The 16,098-nt window shown below is 49.2% G+C and overlaps 1 protein-coding gene and 1 non-coding gene across 2 annotated transcripts in view; one reads left to right on the top strand and one right to left on the bottom strand.

The window, feature by feature from the left end:
* Kcnip1 (potassium voltage-gated channel interacting protein 1) overlaps positions 1–16,098 on the top strand; it is a 322,065-nt gene that overhangs the window by 6,600 nt on the left and 299,367 nt on the right. The window lies entirely within an intron of this gene.
* LOC141418333 (small nucleolar RNA SNORD50) lies at positions 8,618–8,689 on the bottom strand. Its single transcript, XR_012442996.1, has one exon. It is a non-coding gene; the product is annotated as a small nucleolar RNA SNORD50 (small nucleolar RNA).

Raw genomic sequence — 16,098 nt, forward strand, 5'->3', positions numbered from 1 at the left:
GACCTCTTGGGTAAGACCAGTAATCCCACTCTTGACCTGATCCCCTCCCAAGAAGTCCCCATCACTCCCTGATCCATTTTGGCTGGCCAGGTGCTCTCTGGGGTCTTCATAGTCCCATTGCAGCAGAAGAGAGAGAAGTTGGACTCTTACCACCTGCCAAAGCTGCCCCTCTCTGGGGCTCCCTACCTCTCTCCTAGAAGCCCTGACACCAGGCAGGAAGCATTTATTCAGATCTGTTTATCCCAATACTGCCACACAGACCTCCTATTAACTTCAGGACCATGGGGGAGTGGTTAGTTTGTTCCAAATTAAAAGCAGCTAGAAACAGGCCCCTCTGGCAGATGGAGGGCTGTGATACCACCACACAGGGAAGAGTGGAGCAAGTCAGGTCCTGATCAGCCTTCTGTGGGAGTCCCATGGCCTTACCACTGTGACCCTCTTCTTCTCCAGTCTTCTTGAGATCACAGACCTTTCCCTGGGCTCACAAGACCTCACCAACCAAGTCCCCAAGAGCTATTGATCCCCAAGCGGAGAGGTGGTGATGTGAAGTAGCTGTGGAAGGAAGAAAGGTGCAAAGAACAAAAGCACAGCTCTGGAGCTAGACCTCGGTTCAAATCCTGCAGCTCCGACAGGGCAGCGGTGAGCATGGCACTCCCCATATTGAGTCTGTGTCCTCCCCTGTACAATGGGGCGAGCATGTCCATGTTATGGGGGATACTGGAGCCAGCTTAAGATGGTGCAAGTGGCACACAGAGTACCTGGCACACAGAGCTGCCCAGGAAAGCCAAGCTGCCGCAGTTCTCTTCTTATGAGCTTCAACTTGGACTTGCATCAGAGCTGAAAGAAACAAGGCTCGTGGGTCAGGTCTTCTTCCCAGCTCCTGTCTGGGTGTGCTGCCAATCCCCAGTCACTTCTATGACACGTTATCAATTCAGCTGAAGCAGTCCTCTCGATCTGGTTGCATTTATTGGCTATCACCCTATGAGAATGCAAGCCCTGCACAAGCATTCACCCTGCGGGAATGGTCTCATGTGCCTCTTTTGAACAATCACCCCAAGAATGTCAAACAAATGGCAATCTGGTGCCTTCCCTGCCAGACAGCATCAGGCCATGCGGCCGCAGATCCTTCCTGAGATTTGATTTTATCAGGCTACTTCTGGGGCCTCCCACTCCCCTGTTCTGAGTTCTGTCCTGAAGTTTGACAGAAGTGACCAGCCAGAGTGACCTTAGGGAGACATAGCTGCTCCCATCCAAGCTTTTTCAGGCTCTGCCCAGTATTAGCCTCTTGGCACCTCTCACTGTCTGTCCGTGCAGCTGGCCATACAGTACCTGCATGGCTGTCTATACCCAGGTGAGGTCAGTATTCCTCCCCAGCATCCTATCTGCACCCCAAGCTAAAGGGCAGGAAAATGGATCCAGTGTCTGAGGGCCCCACAGATGGGCTGGGAGATGATGAGGCCTTTGGGAAGAGGAGACAGATGAGAAAATTGCACAGGCCACCCCAGGCCAGCAGGGAAAGGGAAATCATTCAACATCTTAGGGACCCCCTTCTGTACTCCATAGATTGCCAGTGCAGGAAAGAGTACAGCCTTCCTTCTCTGTCAGGACCAACCCTAGTCCTCTCTGCCGAAGCCACTAAGATTGCATTTGTGATCTCAGAGGTACAGAGAGCTCTCGCTATGGAGCGGGACCTGGCCTGAGTTCAGATCTGCCCAGTTCCCTTCGGGCTGCTATAACTGAATGCCACAGACTGGGTAGCTTATGAAGAACAGCAAGTTATTCCTCACAGTCCTGGAGGCTGGAGTCCAAGATCAGGGTGGCAGCATGGTTGGGTTCTGGTGAGGGTCCTCTTCCTGGCTACCTGACCTCTTGGGTAAGACCACTAATCCCATTCTTGACCTTATTACCTCCCAAGCACTCCATTCTGCAAATGCCTGCACAATGGGGATAGGCGTTTTGAATTTGGGGGTCACAAACTCCACTGCACCGAGCAGTGGCTTCCCTTCTCTGGGCCTCCTGTCTTCACCTCCAAAATGAGGGGGCCACTGGTTTCAAAGGTCCCTTCCAGCTTTGGAATTACAAGGTGTAATAACCGTATTTGCACCAAGACCCATGTGCAAGCTGTGTGCCTGGCATGGCCTTAAGCGCTCGTGCACCATTTTGTTTAATGAGCACGAGAACCCCAAAGGTGGTGAGCAATCCTGAGCTGCAGAGGGAGGAAAGGTAGATGTGGTTTGAATATGAAGGTTACCCTAAAAAACTCAGTAACTGGTGGACCCAGTTATCGAGAGGAGATTGGAACCTGAGGGCTGTGACTTCTTCAATGGATTAATCCACTGATGGATTCCTGATGTGGTGGCATCGTCAGGGGGTGGTGGAAATGAGGAAGAGAGGCCCATTTGGAAGAAGTAGGTCACCAGGGGCATGCCTTTGAAGAGTTTGTCTTGCACGGCCCCTTCTGTCTCTCTCTGCCTCCTGGCTTTCTTCTGACATGCCCTTCCACCATGATGTTTTCTGCTTTACCACAGGCCCATAGCAAGGAAGTCAGGCATCCATGCACTGAAACGGAAGGCAGCATTAACCTCTTCCCTCAGACATTTTGTCCCAACAATGGGAAAGTGGCTAACACAAAGGATGTAGCGTGGAGCCCTTGGCCAGCAAGGGAGAGAGGCAGAACTGGAAGCCTGGGCTGGCTGCTGACTCCCAGAGTCCATCCCCTGCCACTGCCCATCCCTCCCCTTCCATTTCTAAAATCAGATCTGGGAGAAAAAGGCAATGAAGGCAAAACTGATTCTTTCCCAGTTTGACCAAGAAGCAATGTGTACTCTTGCTTCAGCAATCAAGGTGTCAGGGCTGCAATCAGACTACAGAAGCGCAATTCAGGAGAAGGCACCCCTGAGCACAGATGCTCCCCAGTGCACACCCCAAGCCTTTGCCCACAGGTCACCTTTTCCAGTCAATAACAAAAAGTGTGGAAGAGCTGGCATAGCCAAGACTGCAAGGAGGGGGAGGAAAGGAAACGCAACCCAGCGAGCACTTCCAGTCATGACTCCAGTCTGGCCAATTTTCCTTTCTTGCTAAAATAAGATTGTTTGGAGGCAGAGAATCAGGTCGGTGGGGAGATGTGACATTGGACTTGTATTTAAGAGGCTGCGGTTAGCCTACCCCCAATTTTCTTTTGGTAATCATTTGATTAACCCGGGCCAGTGTGAGTGATGGTTTTTCAAACCCCGTGTGCTCAGCAGGCCAAGCCAAGCCCACGCTCGCTCACTATCTGCAAACATCAGCTTGGAACCAGCTGTCACTCGGAGTCTGGGACATTCTAAGTCACAAGGCACATTGGATTGGAGGATGGTTCACAGTATCTCTGTGCTGATTAGCAATACCTTCACCTTACAAGTCCAGAAGCAGAGGTTGTCAGCAGAGGAGCCTGGTTGACAGGCTCCACAGGAGGAATTGTCACCATCAGCCACCAGGTCCTACTCATCTACTAAGGGTCCCCCACATTAAATCCAGCTCTGTCTTTGTGCATTACCTACTCTTATCCCCAACTTGAAGCTTGTGATACCTTGCCAAGGTCACATGCAAAGCTAGACAGTGATTCCTAAGGCCAAGTGAGGTACCAAAGGAACATTCCCCAGTGAAGTCCCCAGTGAAGTGTTATGGACTACATTGTGTACTCCTCAAGTTCTACGCTGAATTCCTAACCTCCAGTGATAGCACTTGGAGATAAGGCCCTCGGGAGGTAAAGCCACAAGGGTGAGGTCCTCATCCCACAGGATAGGGGTCCTTGTAAAAAGAGGAAGGAGCAACACAAATGTGCAAGACAGAGTCGTATCTGTGAGGACATGGGGAGGACATGGCCATGGATAGAGACAGAACCACACACCAACCTGCCACACCTTGATCCCACATCCCTGACCTCAAGAACTGTGGGGGGAAAGTTAACTTGTGGTTGTGGTGGCAGCTCTAGCAGGATACAAACAGTCCCTTAGACAATTCCTGATGTAGCATCTTGGTCATACATTTATTGTGATGAGTATATACACACTAAATTCACTATTTTAATCAATTCCAAGTGTGCAATTCACATGTTGTACCACCACCACTATCACCTATATCCAGATAATGGCTGATCTTACAAAACAGGAACTCCATACTCATTAAACCATAACTCCCTCTAATCCTCTCTCCACAGCCTCTGTCACCCCCATTTAGGGCCTCTCTCTGTGACTTTGATATGCTAGGTGCTTCACAGAAGTGGAATCATGAGGAGTAATCATCCTTTGTGTCTGGCTTGGTTCACTTAGTGTAATGTTTTCAAGCTCCATTCTTGCTGTATCCCATATCGGAATTCCATTCCCCTTTAAGGAATAATAGAATATCATCCCATTGTACGGATGGACTGCAATTTGCTTATCCCTTCACTCACCAATGGACCAGTCTCACATTTTTAAAGTACAAAAATGGTCCGCATACTCCCTTTGCTGTAAACTGTCTCCAAAGCACTCCTGACACGTTGAGTCACTTGCAGACTCCTTTCAGTGGTCTAGAGGCCCGGCCTGGCCAGTCCTCTGCCTTCCTATTCGTCTCTTCTCATCTCCCCCTCCTCCTCCTCCTCATCCCACCCCACCCCACCCCAGTGATGTACCCCAGATATCAGGCCATGGTGCTCATGGCAGAACCAGCTCTTTGGGCCTCAGGGAGGTCACAGGCACTGTTGCTTGGCCTGAGCCCTGGATGCTAGCCAGGAAATCTCCCCTGGTTCTTGTCCATACTTCATTCAAATCCCCTCCTGTCTACAATAGCCCCTCCTTCTCATCCCTACCCCCAGCACTTCTGCATTTTCTTTGGGTTTTTTTAGGGGGGGTATTTGTGGTGGTACTGGGGTTTGAACTCAGGGGCCACTCCCAGCCTTCTGCATTTTCTGTCCCTAACGCCACCTTGTCTTCTTGCATGGCACTCATTGCTCATCCGCTAAGGGTCGCCCACAGTAAATCCAGCCCTGTCTTTGTACATTACCTACTCTTATCCCCAACACAGTACGCATTTATGTACTTGGCTTTTCAAATATTGAAATCATATATACTTACAGTATATAGACTGGTATTTGGTCCACATTCACAGAGTGAACCGATTACTACATTCAAGCTACTAGCACGTCTGTCTCTACACGGTACCACTTTGCGTGGTGAGACACTAGAGCTCTGCTCTTGGCAAATCCTGAGCATCCAATAAGGCATTATGCACTGTGCCCCATGCTGTTCGTTACATCTACAGAACTTGTCTGTTCCCCATGACTGAAACCCTACCCTTTCACCAAACATCTCCCTTTTACTCACACCTGTCCACTAAGAGTCCAGGTCTGCAAGAGCTGGGACTCAGCCCTGGCCATTACTACCTCCCCAGCACCTGGCCTAGGGCCTAGAACATAGTAGGTCCTCAGCTGGAGCTAAGGGTTTAACCAGACAGATGAGAAGCCCGAGGCCAGGGGACTCCGCCCAACACACCAACAGCAATGAGGCCCTTGAATCCAGCTAGTAATCTTCCTTTATTCCCTTCAGGTTGGGCCTGGTTCTGTTACTCCCCTCCCATGTTCATTTGTCTGTCCCCACTGCGAGGGTTTAAGTCTGTCATCTTGCTTGTTGGCCTGCCTTCCTAAGAACTGTCTCCCCGTCAGTCAGTCTCTGTAGACAAGGGGCTATTTGGTATTTTGACTTATCTTGCTGTGGTAAAGGGGACCCTGAGCGCGGGGAAGGACAGGCAATGACTTCCAGCCTGCTCTCTGCTCCTCGCGGCGAAGAGGCGCCTCTGTCACCTGGGTGACTTCAGTCAGTCAGCCATTTTCCAAGACCTGGGAGGTCCCTGGTTTGACTATCACACAACGAGGAGAGCGAGGAGAGTCAGACTTAAGCTCAGTCCTTATAAACAGCAATAAAAAATAAAAGCAAAGCCACCCATCATTTCTGAGCCCTTCATAGGGCACAAGCACTGCACGGAACACTTCCAAGTTGATTACTTTGGTATGCCTGCAAGACAGGCATTACCGTGCACTGTAGAGGAGAGAGTGCAGAGCTCAAAGGCATGGCCTCCTCAGACTTTCCCACGATAATACAAGTTGAAGGTGGTGGTAGTGGATTTGGAGTCAAATGAACCCCCAAAGTCATGTTCACAGAAGGTCCTGGGTCCTCAAGGGATAGAGGGGAGCTGGGCAAGGGCAGCCAGCTCTACTCTACCTGTGGCTCCCAGAACTCTTCTCTTCCCAGCATCTTCCCTGAACTCGCAGCCCTGTCATCTCTCCCGTCTCTCCCCGCCCTCCTCACTCCAATGCCACAGGGAGAGATGGTCTGTCCAGCCCTGTGACCTGGGAGCCCTGATCTGCAGCTCCGTTCTAAGCGAGTCATCAGAGACGTGAGCACAGATCCTTCTTCAGAGGTATCCAGAATTATTTGTTACAGTAGAAAGCTGGAAAATGGTAAGTTCAACAAGTTTCAGCTCATCTGTCTGAAGGAATGAAATGAAACCTTTGAAAATTATTTTAAAGGATATTGAATACCATGCAGAGATGCTATGAACAGAAAATCAGGTGAAAAGGCTAGATATAAAACTGTATCTCTCGGCAAGGTGGTGCACACCTGTAATCCCAGCACTCAGGAGGCTAAGGAAGAAAGATCGGGATTTTGAGGCAACCTAAACTACATAGCAAAGACTATGTAGTCTACATAGCAAAGACTACATAGCAAAGACAACAAAAGCCAAAAACTATAAATTCTATGTGGTTCCAATGAATAGATACACGTATGGGGAGAAATAGAAAAAAAAAAAAGGCGAGCTATTACCATAGGTTTTATTCAGTCTTGGAACATCTATATTGTTTGAATTGCGTTCAGCAAACGTGGGCATTTAGTCGTAAGTCATAAAGATATCATTTGCTGAATACACATCTTCAATTATAATTCTTCCCACTACCTCAATAAAAGCCGTGCTCCCACTGAGGGTGTAGCTCAGTGGCTGGGCACTTGCCTTGAGTGCGTAAGGCCTTGGGTTTGATCCCCTGCCCTGCAAGAAAACAAAAAAACCAACTAAAGCAAAACGAAAAGTCACGCTTTCACTGCCGCTGTACCACCAGCTGTCCGGGGAGTGTGAGAGCAGGGGCCAGCCTGTCCTTGCCAGCTGGACCGCCCTGTCCCTGTCTGCCCCTCCTGCAGTGTTTTATGTGCCTGACTCTGACTCTCACATGCTTTACACACATGCACACACACGCACACGGCTGTGCAAGAGGGAGGGCAGACAAAGACAGGGAGCGCACTGACAGCAGGTTTTACCAAACCTCGGTGAATCAAGGTAGAATATGAAGAACCATAATTTTCAACTCTTCTGTAGCTTCTGGACATGTTCAAAACAAAACGTTGTTGGAGAAAAGGGAGCAGCACAGTACAGAGATGAAAGCCAAGGCCCCGTGGGAAGTGACCCTAGTTGGAACCCCAGTTCTAGGTCTCTGTGATGGGGGTGGGGGGGTGACCTCAGGCATGTGACTTACTTTCTAAGCCTCTGAGTTTTCACCTGTGAAGTGGGGATAACGAGAATCCTAGCACATCTGTTTCTCACTGCTGCCTGGAGGATGGGAGGAGGGTGGCAGAGGGCTTTCTAGGGAGCCTGCCATGGCCTCAGTCACGCCAACTGTCAGCATCGGGTTCAATACAAAACCGAGTTCTTCACGTGGTCTCTTCTTCCTGCTCCCCGCCTCCCTACGGTGCTCACCTCCAGACAACGAAATAAAGTGGTGTGGCTCTGAAGTCTTTTGCTTGCGCTCTTCTCATCGGGCAACTGCCCCATGAGCTGCTAGAACACAGGGCCAGATGCCACTGGTACCCACATCTCTGGGTGCTGGCACAGCACCTCGCTCAGAAGAGGCATCCAATGAACACAGGAAACCCAAAGTGAAGAACTGGCAGAGTCCGACTTGCACCCTGGCGATTTTGCGGAGGCGGCCTGGGTTCCCGCGGGCTTCCTCCAGGTACAGCAGCACCTGACAAATTAGCTGAGGAGCTAGGCGTCCTGCAGGTGGCATAGAAATGCAATTGAATTTCCAGTGAAGGTGGTTTCTGGGCCGAGGGATTTGCCTGTGTCACACTGGGAAGATGATTCTGGCCAGACGTGCCAATTCGATTCTCCCACGGAGTGGACTCTCAAGGAAGTAGGTCCTTTGACCCGTGGGGTGGTTTGACAAGGCAGGCATGTGGTCTGTGTAGGTAGTACTGCTTTTCCTCAAGAATTGAGTTTACACAAGCAGATTTAAGAAAGTTCAAAGCAAATACCAGGAGTCTGTACATAGCAGAAAAACTGTATTTGGTGGCACTAGGGTTTGAACTCGGGGCCTTGAGTCTGCTGTACCATCTGACCTTTTTGCTTAGTTGCTTTTCTGGAAAGGTTTCACAGTTTTTTCTGAGTCGGGGTTGGACTGTGATACTCCCACCCATGCTTCCCAAAGAGCTGAGATCATAGGCACACACCCTGCCCTGCCTGTTGACTGAGGAGGAGTCTCACTAACTTTTTGTAAGACTATCAACATTAAAATCGCTTAATGGCATTTGAAAAGTTGTCCTCACAATGGTCTATCTCAGAAGCCAGATCCGTAATTGAGTTTTTTTCAACAGAAATTCAGATTCGGGATAGGCTCACTAAGTTTTTTAACTGGGTTGGCCCCAAACCACAATCCTCCCAATCTCTACCTCCTGAGTAATTGGGATTACAGGTGTGCACCACTGTGGCCATAGCTAAAAATGGATTGAGAGGGAAAGAGGGAGGGAAACAAGGCAGTTCTCTATCATGCTGAGAGGAAATACGTGGGAAGGTGCTGGGGAGAAAAAGCTGGCTACAGAGGCCTTGGAGCTCTCAACAGAAAAGAATCTACATAATTGGTGCAAGGAGGCTGCTTGCTAGAAGAGAGAACAGACACTTGCAGACATCTTTCATGTACCAGGTACTGCACCTAGCACTTCACATTCAGTATTGCACTGCCTTGTCACAAGTGTCCCATAAAACATGGAAGTTACTCTCATTTTCCAATTGAGGAAATCTAGACAGAGGGACATTAAATAAACTGCCCATGGTCAAGGAAAAGCCAGATCTGAACTCTCGGTTTTCTGAGCCTTCTTTCTTACCTGCGGGCTCCGTCTCCAAGAAAAACACAGAAACATCGCAGAGAGTCATAGGAGTCATGTCATACTGAGCTGACACCTAGCCCCAGAACTATAAGAACAAGAACAAGGCCTTTAAAATAAGAGAGAGCGACAGCAAATGATGGCCAGGCCTGCTAGGGATGAATGGTGGATGGCTGACAAGACCTACTTCTCTTGCTCTGTTTCCTCACACTGAGTGAGACTGAGAACTGGCCACAGTGGCACACAGGGCTGAGAGGCTTGCAGAAGGTCAGGAGCCCTTAGAGGGTTCTGGTGCCTTCCTGTCACTGGGGTTCTGCCTGGTGGCTCAGGAGATTCAATATCAGGATTGGAAAGAACCAATAGGGGAGACTGAGGGACCATGACGACCGGCACAGTCCTAGAAACTTCAGTGAGATGCCAGGAAGGTGTCACATGGCCCGACAGCAAAGGAAGACTGGAATTGTAGAAGTAAGCATGCTGCTGACTCCAGGTCAAATGTGAGAGTGTGTCATTAAATCCACAGTTTGGGAAAGCTGGGGGATAGGCAGGGTCAGTGGGAGAAGGGTGGCGTCACTGGGAGTCACATCAGACCAGCTGCTCTTCTGCCTGCTCCTTAGTATAGTGACAGCTAGTGTCTGGATCCCAGCTGGCTCTGTTGTGGGCTGGAGCTCATGGACTCCAATGGGGCAGACTGTAGCTGTCCGGCTCTTGTGAGGCTTGGACATCACCCCACATCTCCTGGAGGATCATCTGAGAGCTGGGTTCTGTTTGGAGGTCGACAGTGGCGTTTAACAGGCACTCAGCTTTTGACCTGGACTTTGCACTTTTCATATAGAGAAGAGGTGAAAGGACGAGGCAAGTGGTTAGGGAGCCACTGAAATCCAAAGCCACACGGTCTACATTTCAATCCCAGTCTACTGTATACTGACTCCTGGGACAAGTTAAATCCCTTCCCTGTGCCTCGGGTGTCCCGTCTACAAAATGCAGAGACCAGTAGTAACCTCAGAGGACACTGGCTGTCAGTGTGAAATGGACCATACGTGGAAAGGCTTGGCTCAAATCCCAGCACACAGGTCCTCACAGACGTTAGTTCTATTATTATTAGGGATGACAGATTCTTGTATGGGGAGTGATGAACTAAATATATCCCAGAATGGAAAGGCTACATCTTGGGACGGTGAGTTATTCACCAAAAGAGGTGTTGATGCAGATGGCCACTTAGAGAGTAGAACTGTGTGTGGGTTTTTCTCTGGAAATACTGACACCAAATAGGGGAGTTTTTCCCTCCCAATACCAACCAAGTCTGATACCAAGACACTACCCAGGATCAGCACAGACCCCACAGGTTAAGAGCACACAGATCTGCCACAGATCCAGCCTCCAGTGGGGTGCTCAGTGGACCTACACTTCTGCCCTCTTCTCTCCCCTTCCGGGTTCTACAGTTCACTAGAATGAGCCACAGGACCAGGCTAACACTTTACTTCCTGTCACCATAGCCCCTATCTGCAGGAGATCTGCGCCAAGATCCCATTGGATGCCTGGAACAAGATAGGGTCAAGCCCTAGATACACTATGCTTTTTCATGTCTATGTAAATATAACATACATACCTATACTAAAGTTTAGTTTATGAATTACCGTAGAAAAGATGAACAATAAAAGCTAAAAAATGGAAGGATTATAAGAACTTACAAGAACTTAAAGTATCTTTTTTTTTTTGGCAGCGCTGGAGTTTGATCTCCGAACCCTCCGTTTTCTAGGCAGGTGCTCTACCACTCGAGCCACACCCCCAGCTCCAAGTATGATATTGAGCTGTGCTCACCCTTCTTTCTAGGTGAAGCTAGTGCAACACCCACGTGACGGGATGGAATGATGGGATGACACAGGCACTGTGCCATAGACTTAGGTCACTACACATGTGCTGTGATTCCACAATAGCAGGTCTGACAGCCAGACAATTGTTAAGTGGCTGAGGGGTGGGTGGTTGTGCCACAGTGGGGACACACTGAATCGAGGATGACTCACCATCCCAGGCAGGATGGAGCAGGGGAGTGTGAGCTTACACCACATATTCAAAATGGCCTGCAGTTTAAAACTTATCAATTGCTAATTTCTAGAAGCTTCCATTTAAAATTTCTGGGTCCTGGATATAAACTGAAACTGCAGAAAGTAAAACCACGGATAAGGAGGGCCACTGTGCTCACTCATTTTAAAGAACGGAATTGAGGAGCGTGAAGATGAAGCGAAGAGACATATGAGCGGACATGTCAGTGTGTGCACCAGCCCGGAAGCTCCCATCCCAGCCATTTGTCAGCCTTATGGAGACATGATTGTAACTTGGTTGGCCATTGGTGATTAAACTCAACCTCCAGTTCCTTTGCCCCGCTCAAAGATTGTGGGGTGAAGCTGAAAGTTCCAGGCTTCTAACCAAGCTTGTCCAGACGAGCAGCCCCCATCCTGGAAGCCATCTATGGACCCCTCCAGAAGTCACCTCACTAGCACTAAAGCTGTCACTAACACCACTGTTGCTCAGGAGATTACAAAGCTTTTAGGAGTGTTGTGCGAAGACACCAGGTGAAGATGTCCTAGCAGAAGGTTTAAGGTAGGCAGCCGGAAAGCGGGGATGACCTTTGAAGTCCTCCCGACCCTTGGAGAATGGGAGTTTGTATTTGAAAATGTAAAACCAAAGGGAAACCAAGTAACAGGGTCCCCGTAGTTGTCACAGGAGGCCCGAGAGCGACGACTACCTTGGGCATGGGAAAGAGGCATGTCTTGAAGTTGCACGTGCTCAGTGGACTCTGCTGCTCTTCCATGCATGGTGCATGCGGAGGTTGGAGGGGAGGATCAGGGAGATTATGGACGACTGACATCCCTGTCAGCCACCTTTGACTCTGCCGCTGGGGAGAGGGAGCAAGCCTTGTGACTAATCGCTAACTCCGCCCAACGTTCAGTTTGAGTTTGCCTGGCTTCTGCAACCTCCCTCCCTCATCTCCCAGGTCCTTCAGGAAGCTGTGTGACCAACACGCATTTCATGTGAGAAGGGAGGAAGAGCCGGGTAGTCTACAAAGAAGCTGAGTGTGCCCCGAACTGACCTGAGAACAAGCCAGGAAAGCCCGTATGGGTGGGAAGACTCGCCACCCATAGAAGCAGGGACTGGAAGCCTGGGCCACCAACACCAAAGCCTTCCCAGCCCTCAATGGGAATCAGTGGACCTGGGCTGGCTTTGGATGTCCCTGGTACATGTGTGGGGGGACACGGACCATGTCTCCGGGTACAATAGAGAGGCAGTTCTGAAGCTCTCTGGTTCTAAGATCCCTTTACACGCTTGAAAAATATTGATGACCCAAAAGCCTTTGGTGTATATGGGCCATATCTATTTCACTGTGACACTTTCACACATGTAATGTACTTCTAGCATTCTCGCCCCCATCACCCTCTCTTGGTCCCTTCCCTCTCCCCTGGTCCCCCCGTAGTTTCCCTTTTACTTCCATGTCATTTGTTTGTTTGTTTGCAGCTCTTGTTCTGCAGAGGAAAGAAAATACTTTGTCTTCTTGGTCTGACATGTTCCACTAAATGGTCTCTATCTATTAACACTAAGTACTTCAGAAATTAAAAGTAAGAACTCTAAAACTGTTTGATTTGAATTTGTTTAGGAGTAATAATGCATGGCATATTACAAAGGAATGGGTTTTTATGAGAAGCAATTATTTTCAAAAACGTTGTGGCTGAGAAGTTGCACTGGGTTACATTTTTTGAAACTCTTTCCTATCTGGCTCACTAAAGCAGCTGGACTCCCATAGCTGCTTCTGCTCGTGGTTCTGATGCTGCATAGAACCTCTGGAAAATTCCACTTGATGCTCCTAAGAGTTGAGAGTGAGCACAGGAAGTCACATCTTAGTATTCTTATGAGAGTGTTCCAATCTTACAAGTGCCACACTGAGAACTGGTACCCTGAGGAGGCTCCTGTGTCGCCTGTTTTGCTCTCTCTCTTAAAGGGCAGCGGCTGGTGAAGGACAGGATAACTGCACTTTGTCCAAACAGAATCCTCCCAAATAGTCCATAGAATCCAAACTCCTCCTAGCACAAGACTCAGACAATGGACACTGGCTATTCTCAGGGACCAGCCAGGCCTGACAGTCAGCAACAGCATCAATGCAAAGCCAAGGAGTTTTGACAGAGAAGAAACTTGGGATGCACTGCTGAGTTAGAGGGGAGCTGGCATCACTTCAATGCTGTAAAAATTAAGATTTCATATTGCAATTTTAAATTTGCGTAATTCAGGTTCTTCACAGCAAAGAAGGCTGTGACTAATAATGGTGGTGAGGAGCCAGGAGGGGGCTGGCAGGAAGACAGGCGACTCCTTGAAGTCCAGCAGGTCTCTGGCTCATCTCTGCCCTGATGGCTCCTTGAAGGCCAGCAGGTCTCTGGCTCATCTCTGCTTTATGGAGAGGAGACATGCCAGAAAAGGGAACTGAATCTTTGCTCTCTGGAATCTTCAAATTAGAAGGGACTATTTTTCTTTCTCTAGTTGCGGGTTGGGATGGTGAACTGAAGCTCTAACTGAGACTTGGCACTCTTAGGATGTCACAAAGGTCCTTTCCACCAGGAAAGGAGCACAGGGGTCCCACTGCCTCCAATTTCCATGAGGTGGTCTGAGTTTGAGGGGAGGACATGAGGGGGAGCGAGCCAAGTGCACCTCCGCAGCGGGGGAGTCAGTGGCCCATGAGATCCAATGCCAGAAGTACCAGCTGCTCGTTAGCACTTTCTTATTAAGAACTGACAGTCTCTCTGCTCCTGGGCAGCCATCATGGCAAGATCATTTCTCCTCGGTGTTCAACTCCATCATGCTTAAATGCTATTTCACGCTACCCTCTGTAAGCACAGACAGGCGTCTACATCTGGTAGAAGGAGGCCCGCCTCTGTTGGCAGGAGTTGGACATTTTTGTAAGTAAATGAAGGCTGTATTACGAAGGCATGGGGCAGGGGAGGCGAGGCACCTTACACTCTAATTTTTCTAGAAGGACATGCCCTTTCCTCCTGTAGGGTCTGTTTGGACACTCTTGAGTTTCTGTGTATTTTAGTTCCAAATGCAGGTGTGTGGGAAACACGCAAAGTAGCCCTTGAAGTCAGAGTCCTTGCTGGACTCATTTTCTTCCTCTTTAAATTGAACTTAAATTCTTGAGAAAAGTGTAGATTCACCTGGAGTTGTAAGAAATAATGCAGCGAGATCGCCGGCACCCTTTTCTGAATTTTCCCCAATGGTAATGTCTTGTAAAAGTATAGTGTGATATCACAATTCGGACTTTCTTAGAAGATCAGAGGCCATTGACACTTCCCTGACCCCAGAAGGGAGATGCCAAACAACAGAGCTAGTCGCTTGTCCTCAGGTGTGAAGTCCCCAGGGACCAGGAATGCTCCAGGGCTCCCTGGCTGGAAGGGTCCATGTTGTTCTGAATGGGGGCACCTCTGGACTGCAGAGACACAATGGGGCTCTTCCTCTGGTCACTGTGTCCCCTCATCCTTCTGCTGCACCTGCTCACCGATGCCACACTGTGGAAAACGGATCTCTGGACTTGATTCCCTACTCCTCCCTGACCCGATGCCTGGCCTTGCAATCACTTCTTGGGCTGCAGTTCTCCACAGTAGCTTAGGTAGCTCTGTGTTAATCAGCGTTCCACGTGATAACAAGCACCTGAGACAGTCTGCAAGAGGAAAGGCTTCTAGAGGCTCACGTTTGGGGGGTTTCATTCTGTGATTGGTTGGCCCCATTGTTCTGAGCCTGTGGTGAGGCCACACATCTTGGCAAGAATAAGCAAAACAAAACTGCTCATCTCATGGCCAGGGAGTCAAAGAGAGAAAGGGGCTGGGGTCCCACCACTCCCTTCAAGGGCATGTCCCCAGTGGCCTGGACACCTCCCTCCTGGCACCCTCTTTTAAAGGTCCCCCCAAGAGCACCACACTGCAGATGAAGCCTTTACAAACCGGGCCTTGGAAACATTCAAACATCCAAAGTATAAGAAACACCACGTATCAGTCACTGTTCTGGGAACTCTGTGCAGTAGCTCTTTTAACGCTGGCAGTTGTTATAACTTCATGCTGTTTTGCTAATGAAGGGACTGAGGCACAGAGAGTGAATCCATGTGCCTGAAGTCACCAGCTAGCGAACCACAGGATTGGGATTGGAACCCAGATAGAGCCCATTGCAAGTCTACAGACTTAACCACTGGTCCACAGTGCTCCTCCTCATCTCTGAGTTGGGGTCAATATTGTGTCACTGAGTTTTCATAAAGTACTTAGCACAGTGCCTGACATAAAAAAATAACCATTAAGAAACGCTAGCCACCATTATCATTAGATCACTTCTGGAAGTTTCAGAGTGTTTGTGACCTACTGCTATGAACTATTGCTTCCACTTTGGCCATCCCACAACCCCAGGTGCCAGGCCTTCATTCAACCTTCCAACTCCTCTAAAGGAATCCCTCTTTCAAACATGAAAAACCTAAGAAGCGGTGAAGTCCTGCTGAGAGTGACAGCCAGGGTCAGTTCTTAGAACCAGCACCAAGGGAACTCTTGAGACACCAGCTTGACTTCACACCCATCAAATAGTCATTGATCGACTCTGAGAAGACTGGTGACGGGCACCCATTCCCTGCACCAATGTCACGTTGCATGTGTGGAATCAGAGTCCCCTGCACCAATGTCAAAACAGAGTATTGTTCCCACCCAGGGTTCTGACTGTGTGGGGCTGGGGTGGAGCCTCAGAATGTGCGTTTCCCATGGGACCCAGAGGCTGTTTAGAAACCACACTTTGAGAACACTAATCTAGGAAAATATTTTTTTTTTTTGTGGTGGTGATACTGGGCTTGAACTCAGGGCCTCATGCTTGCTAGGCTTGCTAAACAGGCACTGTACCACTTGAGCGACTCCGCCAACCC

Source organism: Castor canadensis, chromosome 16, assembly GCF_047511655.1.
Source record: "Castor canadensis chromosome 16, mCasCan1.hap1v2, whole genome shotgun sequence".
Taxonomy (NCBI): domain Eukaryota; kingdom Metazoa; phylum Chordata; class Mammalia; order Rodentia; family Castoridae; genus Castor; species Castor canadensis.